Source organism: Schistocerca piceifrons, chromosome 3, assembly GCF_021461385.2.
Source record: "Schistocerca piceifrons isolate TAMUIC-IGC-003096 chromosome 3, iqSchPice1.1, whole genome shotgun sequence".
NCBI classification, from domain to species: domain Eukaryota; kingdom Metazoa; phylum Arthropoda; class Insecta; order Orthoptera; family Acrididae; genus Schistocerca; species Schistocerca piceifrons.
In genome coordinates, this window is record NC_060140.1 from 420,376,780 (window position 1) to 420,397,726 (window position 20,947).

Consider the following 20,947-nt stretch of genomic DNA (forward strand, 5'->3'; position numbering starts at 1 on the left):
AATTAGTTAATGAAAATTTGTCCTTATTGCCCTTAAATAACATCACGTAATTTTTTGTTTAATATTGCTGGCGGTACTTTCAATTCTCTATAAATACTTTTATTTCTTTAATAACGCAGATTCATATTACATCACTATCCAGAAAAACTTAAATTTCTTATCGTTACTAAATTTCATCACAGTTTAAGATGTGTTGGACTGTGACGATAACAACTTTGTTGTAGCTTCCAGTTTGATGAACTGGCGGCTGTTTAGGGGAGGGCCTTACACTATCGATGGGCATGGAGGGGGGTGAATGGGCGGGACTTGTTCCTGGTGAAATCCTAGCGCTAAGGGCACGTGAAGATGCACTGACATGAAAATAGATATCTGACGGATAACACTTGAATCTACAAGTGTTATGCTTGGTTTATATAGTACATGTCATCTTAAAGCAGGGTCATTCTATGTCAAGTGTCCCAGTTTAGAAGATGATCCCAGCCCGACCACCTTCAATTTTGATGAAATTTGTACAGGATGTACCTGAGGGCCCTAATGAACTTATGCAAAGTTTCAGGCTACCTGTAACTTGGTTGAGGTGCTAGAGCCATTTTCGTGAAGACAACTTTTACAGAGACCGAAAAGCCGTGAGGAAATCGTCAAGTTTGGCGTTCCATTGTTCCTAATGTAAAAGAGCCGGACTCTTGCTTCTGGGTATAGTGGTACAACTTTGTGTGCTCTACACACAAATGTTGAAAGTAGAGTTCAGAAAGAAATGCATTTGACGTAATCTCAGTTCAAAGTGGGCAACAAATCATATCACGAGAAATTTGCCCCATAGTTTAACGAGGCATACGTAGTGGATAAAGTTCGCTATGGGCCTGGTCTGTTGTCAAACTGCTGTTTGTCTGGGTGTTTAGTATATCACAAATTTTGGCCTGACTCGTGTGTTTAATTACTGTGCTACCATCCTGTAAATTTGCTAAAAGACTTGAACGTATCAAATATACCCGTGTTCAAAGCCATGTATCTCAAAATGGACACCTACCACATTACATTCATTAACACCATTCAACAGAGCACATTTCATTCTATTAGAATAACTTATTTTCATTTTGGTGTCTCTTTGGGTAAGGTGCAAAAAGTAACCTAAAATTTGGAATTTTGTTGATTATGTCTTCATTGTTTAAATATTCATTTTGCTGTTTGTTCGGTGATTTTAAACCTGTTTGTGACAGGTCCATTGCTAAATTTAACCATTTATGTGTACTAGACACTGCTACATAATTTTTTGGAAGCTGAATGCTTATTAATTTTATTTATTTTCTTTATTTAGGACTCGACAATTTGATTTTAGTGCCTGAAGCATATCAAGTTGTTGCTAAAATGGAAGAACAAGATCAAGTTAATGTATGCAGTTTTGGAAATACTGATTCCCCATGCCACTTAACGACCTACAGTGCCTTAAAAGGACTGAAAGTTGTAAAGCAACTTTCCTTACAAGAACAAGAATTACCCACTAGACAGAGTGGTTTACACTCTACTGAATATACTCAACAGTGCTTCCATCATGAAGCTTTACTCCTAAGAAGGTGCTCACCTATTTTTTAAGTTTTCCTGTTTTAACTGGACCTGACGAAAAAATGGCGCTGACTAGTCATTGCAGCAGTGCAGCAGTGCCAGGACTTTACCACCTATTTGAAGCCAAGCTCCTAGAACAGATAATGGCCGCAATAAGTATGGTAAAATTACGTGGCAACACCAGCAGCCTCTTCAGGATTTTTAAAAGTTGTATCTGGGTATAAGGTGAGTACTAGACTTATCCCCATTAAGCAAAGTGGGAGGTATGAGAACCACGTTCCCATGACTTCACCTGTAAACAAAGTAACAATGAAGATCAAAAACAAAATAAACTTTACTTAACTGGATGCAAAATAAGACTCTTCTGCAATGCCTCAGAAAGGCCAGCGCCCTCCCGTAGAGTAGGGAATAAGATGTGGTAAAAAAGATCAGATACTAATAAGTTTCTTTAATAAGTTTCTTCATATCGAGCAATAAATTTGTTAAAAGACCAACATTTCCCACCTTTACTGTTAACAATCACTGTTATTTATATCAAACGACGAGATAATCTCAGCACTGTGCCATTTGCAAGTACTACTCCTAGTGCCGTAATTTTACACCGTAAGCCTGTGTTGTTCCTCTTGGTATTCATATAAAGGAGCCTTCTTCGTTAGGATCGAAACTAACGAAGCACCACTTAATTTAAACGATATTAACCAAATAGTCACTGTAGTTTCATTTATTCCATTAGGTGTTAAGTCTACATTATCCGGCTCCCTTGTCGACACAGCAGCAGCTACCTGCCTGCCATGTGGCGCAATCTATCGACGCTAGTAAGCTTTCAGGCAAGAAGTGCCTACAGTTGGATGGCAACGGTACAGAAGACAGTAAAATTATATTATGGAATGGGCATTTGACCTTACATTAATAATACTGATTCGTCGGCAGATATTTCTTTTCTTTCTCGTGTAACGGCTGGAGACGAAATTGAGTTCATATCATGAGTGTGATAACATGACTGGAAACTTTTGTCCGGGAAGGAAATCCACCTAGGAGCTTCTACGAAGTGCTGGAAATCAGTGGCTCAAGTGAGCAAGCACACACGCCCAATTCTGACATGTCGCCTGTCAAAATTGTGGGGAGGAAAGTGGGAAACCAAGAATTGGCAAGCTTCTCCTCATCGTCGGCGAAGAATACTGCAGAAACGGAAGGATAAGATGGAGAACGAAAACCGAAGGCTACTATCGTCTTTTCATTTTAGTAGCTTCAAAACTGATCATTTTATATTAAAAAGTGAGGTTCAATAATTTCAGTCTGCGGATGGTTTTTTCTTTCTCTCAGCTTATCACGCGACTGCGTTTCCGCGCTTCCGTCACCGATGGAAAGTATAAACATAGAAAACAGAATCTTCTAAAACAGAGTAATCCTCCTTCTGCAAACAGGAAATTTTTGATAGGTCCCCGTAAAATTGATTCCACAAAAAATACATCAGCCCAGGATGCTGAGTGATTTAGACAATTAGTGAGGCCTGGAACGGTACTTAGATACTCTAACGTATCAGTCGTACGCAGGTAAATGAGTGAGGCGTAATCAGATACTGTGATGGTTAAGGTGCCTTCTCGCGACAGTCAGGACAGCAGAGTTCGAATCACTGTGAGACGGAAATTTCATTCATACGTCAGAATGTGGAAGCTGGAAACAAAAGTGAACAAAATGTAGCAGCTCAGTTTTGCATTCAGTTCACGAGAGAATCCATTCGCCAGCAAGAACGTCAGTATGAAAAACCAAGAAACTTGCCATGATATTATTTGTCACACTGACGTAAAAAAAAAAGAGCTACAGAAGAATGTTGAAGTTCATCCGGAATGGTGAGTTAATGAATGACGAAGTACTGAGAAGAATACAAGAAACCAGATCTGTCTGAAACCACATCTTAAGGAGAAAAGCTCTTAGGACATATCTTAAGACAACAACATCATTGAAAAAATAGTCGACGGAGAAATAGAGGGAAAGATTCCCTAGAGACAACTATACACACAGAAAGTTTTTTAATGTACGGATTGTACTACCGAAGGACGAGATGGACAGAAAAATGGAATCAAATCAAAGGGTCCTTACCTTCTGAACGCTAGGCAGAGAGAGAGAATTCGGGAAAGAATGGGAGAGATAGGGAGAGTGAGAGAGATAGAGAGAGAAAAAGTAGGTGATGGGGAGGCTAGAATGTGGTGGTGATTATAATGTGTTTCGGACTTCATGCTGTTATGTGAGATGCGTGACAGCTTACAATTCTTTCCTGACTTGAAATAATGTACAGGCAGCGATAAGGCCATTGGCTGTGTATCCTTTTCCAAAGCGATAGACATGAATGCGCTCTTCGGAGTTGGGAAGTGAGGGAACAGTATGGAGTTTTGAGGCTGCAGTGTTACTCCTTTCGTTGGCACGCAGAGTGTTAGCGCTCTGGCTTGTGAAGATATAATAATCTAAAATTATCGTTCACTACAGTCGCTCATCTTCATCCTACAATCGCCAGTCTCAGTGCATGCACTACGACGACAAACGAATTGCCTCAGTCTTCCAGCTACCCCTATTGCCTATTATGCAACGACAACATTCGGATCAACGTCGTACCTCTTCGGTTTTTATTTGGTTTTCATAAACTAATGACTTAACGTAATCAAACAGGAAAAAATCCATAGGAATGTCACCCTGGTGTTCACAGGTAGCTTTTATCGGCTATAGTCGCCAAATTACATCGAATTTGTTCATTCTACTGGAACTGCATACTTTTTCTGAGGCATTTGAAAGAAGCTTCTAAGGGTCTGGGGAGGGGGGGGGGGGGGGGGAGAGAGAGAGAGAGAATCGGTAGATGTGATATATCAGAACACACAAACAGTTATTCGACGTGGCATTGATTGACAGAGTTGTTGGACGTCCTTTTGAGGGATATCATGCCACCAAATTCTATCCAACCGTCGCTTTAGATCGTCAAATTCTGTGCTGGTTGAAGGGCCCTGCCCATAATGCTACAAACATTCTCCACTGGGGAGGGATCCGGCAACCTTTATGGCCATGGCAGGGTTTTGGAAGCACGAAGACTAGCACAACAAACTCTCACAGTGTGTAGGCGGCGTTATGTTGCTGAAGTGCAAGCCCGGGATCACTTCCCACGAAGGGCAACAAAACGGCCGTAGAATGTCGTCGAAGTGCCGCTGTGGTTGCCACGGATGACAACCAAGGGGGTCCGGCTGTGTAAGGAAATGGCACAGTAGCCATCACATCTAACTGCTGCCTAGTTGTCGCCAGCCATGTGGCTCGACAACCAGGAGTGATGGGTCGGAGTGCCGTTTCATATCACAACAGGACACCTTTCGTTTTCATCGGCGGCATCCGTGGAGTACATTACAAGCCATCCGGGGCTTGAATTTCAGTAAGATAATTCCCGCCCACAATTCGTGAGTTTGTAGTGCTTGTCTTTGTGCTTGCGAAACTCTTCTTTGGCCAACAAGGTCACCGGATCTCTCCCCAATTCAGAACGTCCGGAGCATTATGGCTAGGTCCCTTCAAACAGCTCAAGATTTTGTCGATCTAAAGCACCAGTTGGACAGAATTTGGCGCGATATCCCTTAGGACGACATTTAATAACTCTATCAGTAAATACGAAGCCGAGTACCTGCTTACATAAGGGCTAGAGGTGAACCAACACTTTATTGACTTGTCAATTTTTGAAGCTCTTTCTATTAAAAAAAATAAATAAATAAAAATCATAAAATTTTCTGAAATTTTAATCATTTGAGTCATTTGCTTGTCTATGCATGTACATCACATCTACCGGTTTTCCTCCCATTCGGATAATTCCTTCTTGGTGTCCTGTCATTTCTTTTCACGGCTCGTAATACGTGTGGGACGTGATAAATTAGTATCAAGATATTAGTACCACAAAGCATCGTCCCATCATCAGGAAAAGAGGATCCACAAACGTCTGCCGTATTTTACCAAATACCAAGCAAGCACTTGGGTATAGTTTATGTGTTTCTTATCATGGCAGTCATACCAAGTGCTCAAAATGGTGACGTTGAGCATTGCTATGTGCTATAAAGTTATTCTGGAGATAAGTTCAATTTCATGTGGAGTTAATGGTAGCACTAATTCGGAGGCTCTTCATACCTCTAGAAGTTTTCGCTGTTTCCTAAAAGACCTCTTTTTTTGATTTTCGCCTCAGGTAAAAGTATAGAAGTTAGGAGAGTGTTCAGTCCATTTTGCGTTTCGTGAACTATAATTCTGACGCTCTTCAAATATTGTTTTAATGGGGGTTTCTCATTTCACGCGCAGGAAGGGAGGGGCGTCCGTGGTGTTGGTATCACACTGACGCACTGATTGCCTTAATTTCTGTGGAATTCTTCCATTAACTGTGGCAGATGCATATCTTGGGAACTCCAGATACTTGTGTCTATATAGATTCCCGTCAATTAAGCAGGAACCAATGATGCAGGTTTTGAAGAACACGCACCGAACATTGATAGACCGAGAGCGTTGTTTTTATCCACTTCTGTAAGTTAGACTGGGTTTTTATCTAACGATTAGCGCATATTGCGAAGACTGGTTTGTCCATGGTTTTTAAATGATGCTTCTTCCTTTAAAAAATTTGGCAAGGCTATGCCGTACCACTTTGCACTTTCCATATATAACATTCGGAGAACTGTAACCTATTTTAGAAGTCATTGCAATGACGTGGTAGATGCAGTGAAATGTAAGGAGGATGAAATCCGATGGAGTGTAATATTCGCAGAATACTTGTTTAGTTGCTCTCTCTCGTACTTCCGTGATACCTCTTAGCGACATTTGCACTGTGTGTCACTGCTGCTAAAATATTAGTTTCATTCCTTTCAACAATCGCTCTTCGTTTTGCTTCGCGAATTTTATTCTTCACACTTCCAATTTTTATGAACGTTCTTTTATAATGTTTGGAAATCATGATGGCTTGGCACAATCTGGCTGCTCTTCAACGAACAGCTACACCGCTGCTCTAATAATTTGGTGACATCCCCTATAGAAGTTATCAGTTTTTGTAATGTCGTATACATAGTGAATGTCTCTAGGGCTTTATGAGCAAGTTGCCTGGTCGCTTCTGTGATATCGATAGCTACGATACCACAACGTATGTGCGCTCTACTAGGTTGGCACTACGACACCGACACCTACGACAGCTCCCTCTAGCCGGCGCTGTGCTCTAAGAGCGCCGCTCCAGATTCAGCACATTCGATTCCCAGTAGACATTATTTCTATTTCATAGTGGGCGAGCCACTACTGATTTTGCCTTTGTAACTTCTAGCCGCTGTTAGATTTGATTGGTGAATGGCTTCGCGCCTACGTGCTCATCTGTACGCTAAGTAAAAGAGTTACAACCATACGCAGTACCGAAGCATTTCACCTTTTGCTGCTCCTACTCACTTCCTACATTCGGCCTACTCGTCTGTTTACAGGAGCAGACTCACGCGCCGCCTTCCAGGCGGGATACAAAGCTTCAATAACAGAACACAGACTGTTGGGCTTCAAGCACACTTGTAAACACAACCATCATACGTGAGTCACATGTTTGCTTATATTTCGTATAATGAGGCAGATGGTTCTGGAACCTCTTCTCCTGTCTATGTGACAGTCGTTTGTGGTGCTGGTATCTTGTAAATATTTGATCAATTCCGAAAGTCCTATATCCGTTAGGTTGTAGAAGTTCTCTTTCAAATGCCACAGAACAAGTTTATATTCCCTAAGAAAAAAACAAATTCGGTGCCGTTGTTCAGTGACTATGAGCTTTAACCATTACACGCAAATGTCTCGAAATTTGCCACATTGTCCGCTATAACTTGAGCAAAACCGGACCTTATATATTCATTTATTCCGTAGGTATTTCGGGTGGCCTGTCTTAGCTGCCTCACCCTATTTTTTCGAAAACACTATATCAGAACCAACAGCAAGCTATTGTGGGAAATTCTGCTCCACATTGATGGAGTAACCTACCAGACATTCATCAAAAGCAGTGATACCAAGCCGCCTCAAGAAGTAATTCCTAACAATGTATTCACATCTGATGACGCTGCAGTGGAAAACCAGGATCAAATACAGAAACGTTTTTGATTTGGCTGTCATAATGAGGTTGACCTGTTTTATTTGAGTCAGACATGTTGCAGGATACTGAAGCAGTTGGTAAGGGATAATGCGAAACTTATTATCACTTTCGCCTGCTGGGGTGGCCGAGCGGCTCTAGCACTACAGGCTGGAACCGCGCGGCCGCTACGGTCGCAGGTTCGAACCCTGCCTCGGGCATGGATGTGTGTGATGTCCTTAGGTTAGTTAGGTTTAAGTGGTTCTAAGTTCTATGGGACTGATGACCTTAGAAGTTAAGTCCCATAGTGCTCAGAGCCATTTGAACGATTTATTATCTTTCAAACAGAGCAGAATTAATTTAAAAAATATTTATCAATAGTATGTAGCAAACAACATGACATTCACTGAATTTATTACCATATCCTGGACTCACATGCAGTAGGGCTGAATCGTCATTTATAAAACGAGAGCCGGCCGGATTGGCCGAGCGGCTCTAGGCGCTACAGTCTGGAACCGCGCGACCGCTACGGTCGCAGGTTCGAATCCTGCCTCGGGCATGGATGTGTGTGATGTCCTTAGGTTAGTTAGGTTTAAGTAGTTCTAAGTTCTAGGGGACTGATGACCTCAGAAGTTAAGTCCCATAGTGCTCAGAGCAATTTTTGATAAAACGAGAGTATTGAATGACAGACGATGCAGATGAAACATCTAAGAGTTTCTATTTAAAAGAAAGTGTACAAATATATAACTGTGTCAGTATATTATAGACTATGGGCAAATGTGCACACATGCAGTTTACTCCTTTTGAGTGGACGGTACACTGGCCAATCAGTGGTCTAAACTCTGATAGTTAAATTAAAGCAATTAACATAGACTTAACGGAACTGGATAGCATTAACAAGGCAGCTGCTACAGAAGGCGAAATGTATGGATCTAAGGTGGAACAGTTGGATGACAGAATCGAGCGATGTGATTCTATGTTGAGGGAAAAACTGAGCAGACAACGGAAGTCTCAACGGACAAATAACGTAACTGGATGGGTTTATCACAGGAGGCTGAAGTGGTGAAAGAGAAGAAGAAGAAGAAAAATAAGGAGGATGTACTGTCTGTTACGGCGTAAAGTCAGCGCCGGAAAGCCAGTCGGGAACGAAAGGAAAGAGAAAGCTGTGAAAAGAGGTCAGCCAATCGCAAACTGACGGACCTCTTTTCTGGACCACAGTGCCACAGCAGCGGCCGCCAGTTGAAGACGACGTAAGGATCATGCCCCACTTGTGACAGCCCACTTCGATAGCACCATCAAAGATAGGCACTTTTTTAGCTGATGCATCGTAGTCTCTTCATTATAATCTCTACGTAGTTCAGTTAGAAATCAGCAGTCAGTGCAGTTCAGTTGATGTTGTATGTCGCCCTTTGATTGTGACACATCTGTGTAATCAAAGATAAGTACTTGTATTTGTCTAGTTGTAATAAGACTCATTAATATGAGTTGTTTGATTGTTTGTCTAGCGAACCAAGTATGCTACATTCCTAGACACAACACTGTTAGCAATTTGATTAACCGCCACGGTGTTCGCCAAAGAGGTGCGACCTACAGGGTGTGCCAGGACCAACTGTATGTGCTGGGAAAGCATCTTGTTTACTTAACCGAGTATGTAACCCAGAATGAAAAATACTCCTATCATAGCACAAAATAGGCAAGTATGTCCTGGGCTGAGTTGGGGATTAAAAGAACGGAACTACCGTTCCTAAGAATATGGCAGCTTCAAAGACATTTAAATCATACCATCTTGGCATATTTGCGCTTTTTTACATGTTATTATTAGTGTCCAAATCTGTAGTATAATGTACCGTGTCAAGTAAAGTACGTTGATACGAGGTGTCATATCATATAACATAAACTTGCCATCATGTCATCCAGCATGGCGTTTGTCAAGTCATACAGTATGACACAATGTGTCATAAGTTTAGAATGTGCCTCCATTGTGGGACACATCCTATTATACGCAAATCAAAAAAAGTTTTGCATCATCACGGTTATCAGAACTCCTGAAGATAGACGTTGACTACGGATATTGCATCACAGACACAGTCCCTTTGATTGGTCAGAGCTGTCACTAAACCCACCCAAAGATGTAAACAACCATTCATGACCAGCGCTTATTAGAAGGAGGAGGTCAGATAGCTGCTCAGTTCCAGTCATTCCACCACGAAGGAAGTACACAGCTCGTGTTGTCTGTAGTTCAACCATGCCTAGACGGTCAAATCCTCGGTTAGATCGCGTCCGCATTGTTACTCGGTGCTAGGAAGGGCTCTCAACAATGGAAGTGTCTAGGAGTCTCAGAGTGAACCAAAGTGATGTTGTTCAGATATGGGGGAGATACAGACACACAGGAACTGTCGATAACATGTCTCGCTCAGGCCGCCCAAGGGCTATTACTGCAGCGGATGACCTACCTACGGATCATGGCTGGGAGTAACCGTGACAGCAACACCACCACGTTGAATTAAGCTTTTCGTGCAGCCAAAGGACGTCGTGTTATGACTCAAGCTGTGGGCAATAGGCTGCATGATGCGCAACTTCACTCTAAACGTCCATGGCGAGGTCCATCTTTGCAACCACGACACCATGCAGTGCTGTACGGATGGGTCCAACAGCATGCTGAATGAGCCGCTCAGAATTGGCATCAGGTTCTCTTCACCGATGAGTGTCGCATATGCCTTCAACCAGAAAATCGTGGAGACCTGTTTGGAGGCAACCCGGTCAGGCTGAAAACCTTAGACACATTGTCCAGCGAGTGCAGCTTCTTTGAGTAACATTTGGACCTATAGCCTACAGTATGGTGAATATAAAAATTTTGATTGTGCTTTGGTCATGGAGAAAACGTTTGATGGTCGTGCATATTGTAAAATAAATTTTATTGTGAGTAGAGAACCAATGGATTTGTCTAGTTTTAGAAGTAATCGAAGTCATGGTTGGTAGTGTGTATTGGTTATGGACAGTGTAACTCTGAAGACCACTCAGTGCTCTGTACAGAATACGTTCCGGTAAAATATTATACTTGTAATCGTTGGGGGTATGTGGCTAGGCAACGTCAAGAGTCGAGGTGGCTCATGATTAGACGTAAGAATTAAGGTTATGTAAATAAAAACACCCTGAAGAAAATCACTTTCAAGAGTTACCGAAACGTCTGTAGTTTTACGTACTGGCAATGCAATCACAACCCCAGAAAAAAATTACTGACTGTGACAATGGTCACGGAAGCTTACATTTGTATCAATATATTCCGTTCTCTTCTCTTGTGAGTGTTAGTTCCGAAAATGAATGTTTTTAAGAACAAAGCTTCGACAGAAACAGAGATGTAAGGTGTATCAGAGCCAGAAGCAGTACGCATATTGTTAGAAAAGGTAGCACAATTAACAGTCCATAATATAGAACTGTGTGGGTTGCTAGAATCGCGATTGTCATAATGGTGTGAAGATTTGTCAGCAGCAATTTTAATTGCTCCTCTTTCTAGTAAGGCAACCAAGGTTGCGCAGGCCTTTGTAGGACACCTTGGAAATCTGACTGAGACGAAAGGTTGGTGTGATAAGGAACTATTGAATGTTGCAAAATTGAGACTAAAAGGGGAAGCTAAAGCTTATGGAGGGTATACATAAGCTCTTAAGGAAGCTACAACGTGCTAAGAATTTGAAGAAGGCTTAATCCAGAAATATAAGAAATTAAATAGTGCCAAACACTGTAGGGAACAATGGGGTAGTAACTAAGAGAAATACGGAAACTGTGGAACAATATGCGGATATTATAAGGAAACTTAACGGATGTAACTATGAACTGTGACAGGCTGACAGGATGTTGCAGTCAATGAAATTATTTTGCAAAGTAGCTGTACAGAGGACGCTCGAAGCTTTTCAAAGAGGGTTTCATGCGCAAATATCAAGACGTGTACTGACAGGGACCCGATGGATTTGCACACAGCAGTGTGGTTAGCTATAGAGCGCGAGGAGATGGATTTGTCAGCTGAAATGCGGGGTAAATGGACAAGGTTTGCATTTGGTACAAGATGTTTCAGGGGTAGTTGAATGAGACAGTGTCGCCTGGCTCTAGGCGATGTGGGTAAGGTAAGAGGAAGTAATAGTTTTAGAAGCAGAGGATTGGGTAAGAATAAGGTGTTAGCGACCAAGGTATTCCTAACATTGAGTACGGAAAAGTGTAATTTTGTGATGGAAGAGGTGGCATACATATAGTAGGTCATTTCATAAGTAAAGATGGGGTTAAGACAGACCAATATTAAACAGAACTACACGTGAATTTTCTATCGCAGAATCTGTAAAGGAACATGCCTTTAAGCAGGTGAAAGAAGCTTTAACATCGAGTCCAATATTGGTATTTCCTGATTTTTATAGAGAACTTGCTTTATCATGTGATGCATCAAACCATGCATTTTTCTGTGTGTTGTCACAAGAGGTAGAAGGCGTAGAACATCATGTAACTTACCCGTCAAGCCAAGTAAATTCTGCAGAAAGAAATTATCCCACAAGGGATATAGAGATGTTAAGCCTTATTTATCGAATCGAATATTTCAGATGTTACCTATACGGGGAAATAACAGATCAAGCGGTATTAAAATGGTTCTTGGGTTACAGGATCCATCTAGTAGGTTGACGCGATGGGCACTAAGTCTGAGTGAATTTGATTTCATATAAACCTTGGAATAAGGATGGAAATGCTGATGGCCTGACTAGAAAAGTAGCAGTGTTACATATTGGGGGTAATGAGTATAAGGAATGGCGAACTGCACAGAGTGCGGATGACGAATGTAAGTAGTATTTTAAATAGTCACAGTTTTGTATGCAGCCGGCCGATGTGGCCGAGCGGTTCTAGGCGCTATAGTCTGGAACCGCGCTACCGCTACGGTCGCAAGTTAGAATCCTGCCTCGGGAATGGATGTTTGTGATGCCCTTAGGTTAGTTATGTTTAAGTAGTTCTAAGTTCTAGGGGAGTGATGACCTCAGAAGTTAAGTCCCATAGTGCTCAGAGCCATTTATTTTTGTATGCAGGATGGATTGCTATCCAGAGAAACCAAGTTCGGACCATGAGTAGTAAATCAGCGAAGCAAAGGAATAGAGTGCTACAAGAAGCTCATGATCAAGTATTAGTGGGTCATGCAGACTGCAAATCTACCAACAGAAGGGAGTCAGAAAAGTACTGGTGGAAGAATAGGCAGACGGACGTAAACCAGTATGCGAATAATTTTATACAGTGTGCACAGAAAGCAGACTTTTGTCGAATAAGGAGGAGGTTATCTGAAGCTTGGCACAATTCTAATTTATGGGGATTGATGTTTTAGGTCCATTCAGTAAAACACCTATAGGGGATAAGAACGTACTCACAATCACAGATCATTTTTCAAGATACGTAGAAACGGCCATGATGTCAAACCAGCAGGCAGCAGCAGTGGAACAAGCACTAGTGTATAATAGGATACTGGCGTTTAGAGTACCTGAAACAATAGTAAAAGACTAGGAAACGGATTTCATGTGAGATCAATTCAAGAAACTGTGTAGGTTACTAAACATGAAGAAATTAAGGACGAGCCCTCGCTATCCATAAGGCAACAAAAGAACTGAAAGAGTGCATAGGACAAACGGAAAGACGCTTGGATACTGCGTTGAGATACGTCACACCAGCTGAAAGTCCATTTAAAGTATGTCGTCTCTGCCTACAGCTCAAAACAGCATACAAATACAGAAGTAGTTCATGGTCGTAAAATGCCACCACCATTCGACATAATGAAAACGAGGAAAGGCAAGAGTGGAGAGTGTGTTAAGGAATTTGCCAAAGTGATATGGTAAATTTGGAATGGAGTACGGAAGACAAATACAAGAGTACTAGAGGAATAGGAAGAAGCAGTGGGCTGTATGGCAATAATGCTGTAATAAAAGGTTGGCCAGTGGATGATGCTATCAACTACGTATACGCCGAAGGGAAAGACAACGAAGTTTTTTACAAAATATCAGGGTCCATACCAAGTTGTACAGACCATGTCGCCAATAAATGTTAAAATTCAATTGCCGATGAGAACGACAGTTGGACCTATAAGGGCGCTGAAACCTTTTGATGGGAGTCCGGAATTTATTCCAGGGATAGGAGATTCACACCAGAAGGAAGAGTGAGGAGAAAGGCTTCGTAAGACAAGCAAGAGGTTGTGAATGAAACGATAACGAGGAACTCGTGTGGATTAAGGCCTAGGAGATAGGCATTTAATATTTTTATGGTTGGGTACAGAGTTAGTGTAATTAGTATAAGCAGTTGCGGAGCAACAATGAATTTAATGGGGAGGAAAGTAATATGTATTCCTGCCCATAGGTGAGACGCAGAGAAGGCGAGACGATGCTGTTCATAGCGGGACTACTGTTCTTCGTTCGGGTGGAAGCGTTACAAAACGAGCACCTGGAAGGGGGCGTGCTGTTCTCAAAGCAGGTTGACGTAGTCGTTACTAATCATCGCTGGGCGATACAGATGGTATTCGAGGCATGGGAAATGCGTAACGAGATGAGAGGATTGGAAGAAGCATTCCACAAATTCTGTCAGTGAACAGAAGGCACGGGATACACAAAGAAAGCGCTAGGTATTTGAGACAGTACATGGAGCGTACGAGAAATTAAGGAGTGAGGTAAACCAGGTGCTTGGGGTTATTCAACATAAACGAAAGAAGACAGGTTGGATCGATGCAACATTTGGCAATGCTGATGAGGGTGACATTCGAAGGTTGAACGACAAAGTAGAAGAGATTAAGCAGTGGGAAAAAGGGAACAAAGCTGTGAGTGATTGGCACCCTATGTAGATTGCGAGTTTAGAGAAGGGCGTATTGAATAACACACGACTACTACGGCAACTGACTAGAGAAGCAGTGCGGTATGCCAGAGCTGTTGAAGAGGCAGGGAATTACAAACCGAAGTAGAAGTCTTCGATAGGGAAGTAGTAATGATATAATGGTTGCCGTCCTTAGAAGGTAGTGTTTGGGAAGCACGAGGGAAAGTAATAGTATTACAGTAGGCTAAGCAGCAGGCTGCACGACGTCAGCTAGGGTGATGTCGCCACAGCAGTATTTAAAGGGTCTAACGAAAGTACAGAGGTTCTACAGCCAGAGTCGGCTTTGGCCGAGCACAAGAACTTGCCATTTAATTTCAAGGTAGCCACAGTATCGATGAGAACTGATGGAGCGAAAGTTTAAATTTCCATTTCTCTGCCAGTAGCAGGCATTACGAATGGTACATGGTTCATACATATCCTATCAAGTGGGGGATACTGAAGAAATTTGTAAGAGTAAAACCGCAGTGACTATTATTAATGGGAAAAGATAAAGGGAGATACATAGAAATTGAAAAAACAAAGACGCAAAAATGCTACTGATGGGGAATCACAATCGGATGTTGGAGCGCCAGGTACATATTCTACGGCCGCTAGCTCGGCTCCAGTTCACCACCAGCAATGCAGCGTGAAGCTTTGACATTGCCAGCCACTCGTGCTGGCGAAACGTCAGTAAAATCAACAGACGAACGGCGGCCGAAGAACTGGAGACAGAAGCCAATAGGCAGTTGGTGCCTAAGATTGTTGCCAGTGATTTCGCCAACGTATCTACTCGTTTCCCTTTTAGCTGTTCGACATTTATGTTCGGGTACAGCATCAGTCTGTCTTTTATAGCAATCCATAGGGCCGTTTTGTCTTTAATAGGCTCCTAATGTTTCTTAAATTTTTCTACGATAATTTGTTCCTGATCTTTTGAAAGTTTCTTTTACTTTTCGTTGCTAAGTCTTACTGAACCTTAAAGGACTGCTCTAATATATTTAATAATTCTTTCTTAGTCTCATTCTGTATGATGTAATAGTTTTTAGCTTACTCATCATTGCATAACTTGACTAACCAGTGCTACTGTTATAGATTCCTGCTAGTCAGATTCCTTTTTTTAGAAAAATAAGAATTTTAATTCTTTCCTGCATGCTAGGATAACTATTTTAAATACTACAGCGTTAAGATTTAAGTTAACCAATGAGATGTAATGACTTCCAAGACCTGTAGATAATCTAAGAGCACCTCTTGCTCATGCAGCTCTACTCACAAATTACCATCACTTAGCAAACTGCAGCATATTGCAATTTGTTCCATGGCGTGAACTGAAAATTTTCTCCACATATAAATTTACAGTAAGCAAAACTAGATGCAGGGAACTATCAGCCAATAAAAGGAAACTTCTAAGTTTCACTTTCCAACGACAGTGGTCGTAATTAGATATCTCCCTCACAACGAATATGGATTCTTCTCTTGCCCATGTACACTCCTTCCAACTCAATAATGATTTTTTTGTTGAACACAGAAGGGCAGTATGCAATAATTTACTGGAATATAGGGTCATGTCATGGTCGACAGCGTGACAGGTGATCAAAAGAAAATTATTTATTTATTATTATTATTATTTTATATGCCCTCTCTGACAATGCTCTCGTTCAAAGATGATGTGAAACAAGAGAAGTTGAATTTTCAGGGAAGATTATAATATGTGTAATAGCAAGGAAAAATTCTAAGCATTTCTAATATACTTAAAGCTCCACTGAAATTAAAATAGCAGATCATGTAACATTGCTGGCTAATTATTTCGATAGTTAAAAATCGACAATAAGCGTCAACACTACTGCCTTTACCACTACTGGGTGCTCTGGTCTCTCAGTGAAATACAACGCCACAATGTATTTGAATAACGGTCTTCACGGAACAGAAAACATCGCAAATTTCCAGAATGAGATTTTCACTCTGCAGCGGAGTGTGCGCTGATATGACACTTCCTGGCAGATTAAAACTGTGTGCCGGGTCGAGACTCGAACTCGGGACCTTTGCCTTTCGCGGGCAAGTGCTCTACCAACTGAGCTACCTTTTTTTTAAGTCTCATTTTGTTCGCTTTTGTTCGTTGCATCTGCTCGGGGCGGACGTCGTAAGACATCCGTTTAAGTTTTTGTTGATCGATTAACTCAGTTTTTTTTTATTACAGAGGTCTGCTAACCCTCTGACCGAACACGCTGAGCTACCGTGCCGGCGGCTACCCAAGCACGACTCACGCTCCGTTTCAACATCGCAAATGTTAATAAAACCTACCATTAATAAAATCTACCAAGTAAGTAGGCAGAGATTTAACCTTTATCTTTTTAATTAACTTCTTGATGAGTAGTTTCATGCGGACGTGTTTACAATTATCACTACACCTCATAATGCGTATCTTAATATCCTTTAATGAATAACATTTATTCTGTATAATTATTCAAGTTAAGTGATAATTCATTTAGTCATTCATAAAATGTGCAAAACGTTTCTCTTTTATAGGTGTATTTGACGGTTTATTGCTCTTCTCTGAGAGTGAGTCGCAACCAAAGAGAGAATACATAGGGAGAGTGTGGCATGTTATTCAGCGTTCCCTGCAGTGTCATGCCATGGTTGTCATGTTGTAGGAAGTTTTTCCATGGCTCTTTTTAAAGATAGAGAGTTCGTGTATGGTTTTGTAAGCCACATAATTGCTGAGTTTCATTTCGGAATCGTAACTCCCAATGTGTTCACAATATAAATGTACGCACATGTCTAGAAAAAAGGTATAATTATTCTTATATATTGTGTTCTGTAATTCTGCTGTGTTTTGTGTACAGTTATCTATTTGTTTACCTGTGTAATGAAGCTTGTTTCATACACATTCTTCTATGCATATGGTATTCGAAGAGTTTTGTGATGATGGATAAACTGACAAAGGTCTGCATCATACTTAGTAGCACTTCCGAAATGCCAGGAGCCTAAGATCGCCAGCCTTTTTTGTGATGGAAAACTTAGTTGCTGGTTTGAAAGTGTGGTCGATTATGTCTTTTTCGTACAATTCATTTTTTTTTTGACATTTGCGATAGGGATTACGCCAATAACCGTTTTTGTTGCTGTCTGGAAACTAAGTGAAGTTTGCTTTCACATTTGAAAATATGGATTATGGGAGAAAAGGTCAATAATTCCCACTGAACTGATAGTTTTTTGTTTTAAATTTTAACATCAAATTATAATATGAGCCCATTATAAGTAAAGTATAAAGCACAAACTACTCTGTGAGTCAATCTTGGTACGATTTTGTATGTGGACAAGAATTTTCCAAAGTTTGGACATACAAAGTAGTTGCATATTTTGAATTATAGATTCTGGTATTTCCGTAGACAAGGTATAATATACAAGGTGTAAATTAATCTGATCTAATGCTGAAACTTAGAAATCAAATGCAGAAGGGTAGTCATAGAGCTAAAATGCGATATCGGACGCCAACCCTCGACCCCCTCCCCGTGAAATTTTGGTTGTGGTGACCCAGACCTGTAGCAAAGCTTAATGTTTACTTTCCCCCTAATTTAACCGCTCTCTTACGTATTTAACGCACTTTTCGTCATAAAATCTAAAATTGTGTAGTAAATTCAGATAACTCATATTAGAAACAGGGCAAGTCTCCAAGTGTTTTGATGCAATTACGTACATATATTATAAATAAACTACGAAAAATGTAAGGGGGCAATTTACTACATAACTTTCTACAGTTTTTCTCTATACGTAACTATACATAAGCCGAGTAATCTGATTTGTGCGTATACAACTGCCTGCGTGCCTTAGGTCGTAAGTGTAGTATACCTGTTTTGTGAGGCGGTGCTCCCTGCTCAGTGAAACACAAGTTTTGCTTCGAATGTGAACTGAATGATACTTACAATTGAAAATAACGTAATATTGCTGTAAACGTTCGTCTATGAAATTACTGATACTCTTTGAAAGTTTTCTGTAGAAAAACGTGTACCAAATTACACGAAGATGTGTTCTAAACTAAATGTTGCAGACAGTAGTATCTTTTACTTCTAACTGTTGCACTAGTGACATCTCGTGTTACAATATTTATATGAAAGTTACTAATACAACAGACAGTGTATATGAAGTATCAGTGCACTGTACTCAGAAATAATATTATTAATAAACGTTTACAGCAGCAATTTCGTAATTTTCTTATGAACTGTCACGTACCACACCCCATTGATTTCACTTCTGAAAACGTGGTGCAGGCTTCTTCAGTTTTCTTCTCTCTGGTTTTAATATTGCCTCTCTATGTTATTTTATCTCTTTGGTCACCTACTTTCCGCACAACCGAGAAAAGTTGAAGGGACATGACATTTCTGCCATAAATTCCTCAACGTGTTTACTACAAGCGAGTGTTTTTCACAGTATCAAATTGACTGCCCTAGCTACGAACTGGTATGTGTGGAAATGCTCTTAATGTTTAAGAATGCTCACCATCAGGAGTGCTGCCCCTTTGTCATTTATGTGAATTTCGAGTGTCTCCTAGCCCCTGTGGCACATTGTCAAGGTGAACCCATTACCTCCTTCACTAACGCTGGCTGAAGGATTATATAGATGTCAATAGCGAAAAGAGGTCTGTCTGAATGTGTGATTCTGAAAATAATTTCTTAAAAGTCAGTATACAACTCATTTTTTTGGAAAGTGGTACCATCCCAATGCATTCGACACTTCCTAATATGCAGCTGATAATCCTAATGTTATTACAACAAGAAGATTATTATCGCCCTGATGAACGAGGTGAATAGCTTACACATTGCATAGTATGTGTGACTTAGATAAAAAAACGTTCCCCATACCATACTGACATGTGTCATCCAAATACAGGCATCATGTGGTCATAATGACTTTAAAGACTGATGATTACAAGGATTACTCAATGATGTTGGTAGTGCCGCAACTCACACCTCAACCTCCGCAATTCGTGCATCAAGTAGTCTATGGATCACAAAACCACGTGACACATCCTGATATCGCAGCTTAAGTTGGTCTTTCCCACCACGATGACAAATGGTTCATCTGTGGGAACAGGATCAGAGCCAGCCCATAATCATACTACTCACGTTCGTGATAGTGTTAGTAGTAGAATGGATGAATTTCTAGAGTATATGTGTGTGGATTAGTAGTAGGAACCGTTTGTCACCGATCTTTGTATGTCAGTAGTCACTGGATGTGTCATTGTGCACTATCTGTGTGTGAGAGTGTTTTGTGTGTGAGTGCGCGCGCGCGCGCGCGCGCGCGTGTGTGTGTGTGTGTGTGTGTGTGTGTGTGTGTATGTGCGTGCGAGACAGACAGAGGGAGAGAGAGAGACAGAGAGAGAGAGAGACAGAGAGTTAGTAGTACCAATTAGTCTAGTGAAATGTATACATCGTACGGCAAACTCAGTGCTCTGAAAAGATAACTGGATTGTTTAAAAAAGGTATGTCAGTAACGAATCGGAAAAATGACTGGGAAACGTAGTAGTATACACATTCTTTACTGATAGTTTCTCATTTTGTATTTAAGATTTGTCCCTGTTTGTATATAAGTTTTCTATTGAAGTTCAAGAAAATAACATAATGTAAAACATAACACTGAATACAAAAAATGTACTTAACAAACAAGATATTTGTTATATTACTGTTATTGTTTACGAGGAACGAGCTGTTACTGTAGGGTACAGAGCACGAATTATGAGGAGGGTAATGTAATTGCTCTGCAGAGAGAAGGAAAAGGAGGACGGGGTTGAGAAAAAGCTACTGTTATTAAAATCCTGTTATTAATTTGTTATTATAATTTATCGAAAATACCTACAAGTTGATCCTAAACATACATGATCTTCTCACTAATACAGAACTCAAATGACTAATGGATTTACAGTATGAAAAGGGAGGGGTGAGGGAAGGGGAGGGGAATTTCATTTCGGTTGGTAGGAGGTTTCCCGATTTTTTAAATACACGTAATCGGCCTAGATTGTTATCTGGCCTCGTATTGATATAGTGAAAGGATGACCTTGGTTTTCCCACTTTCGCAAATGCCCGATGTGCAAAACCCCACTAGACGTCGTAGTTGAGGACGATCCCAGAAGTCTTATCCTGTCAGTGAACTAGGGGTAGGATTGTTAATGGGATCAGAACATGCAATGCTGCTTTACTGTTGTTGAACGGTTACTAGATCGGGTGTGCTCCTGCTTCGGTATTCCAAGGACGTGTGGCTTGCGAGAGCCACCCCACACAAGCATTGCGATTCGTCTGGCTGTGTATGATGGGTTTTTCCTACTTTTATGAGCTGTTCGTGTATTAGACGATTGTGTGCGTCTCTATAGAGTTACTTTGTTGCCTTGTGCCGTTGACTGTTTGGCTTGAGTATTCTCCTTGTGCGTTTTGTTCCTTAATCTTGTTGTCTGTATCTATTGAATGGACG

The 20,947-nt window shown here is 40.9% G+C and overlaps 1 protein-coding gene across 4 annotated transcripts in view; it reads right to left on the reverse strand.

The window, feature by feature from the left end:
• The window catches only part of LOC124789524 (cytochrome P450 4d2-like), a 168,232-nt gene that overhangs the window by 2,112 nt on the left and 145,173 nt on the right, over nt 1-20,947 (reverse strand). The gene's annotated exons all lie outside the window — the stretch shown is intronic.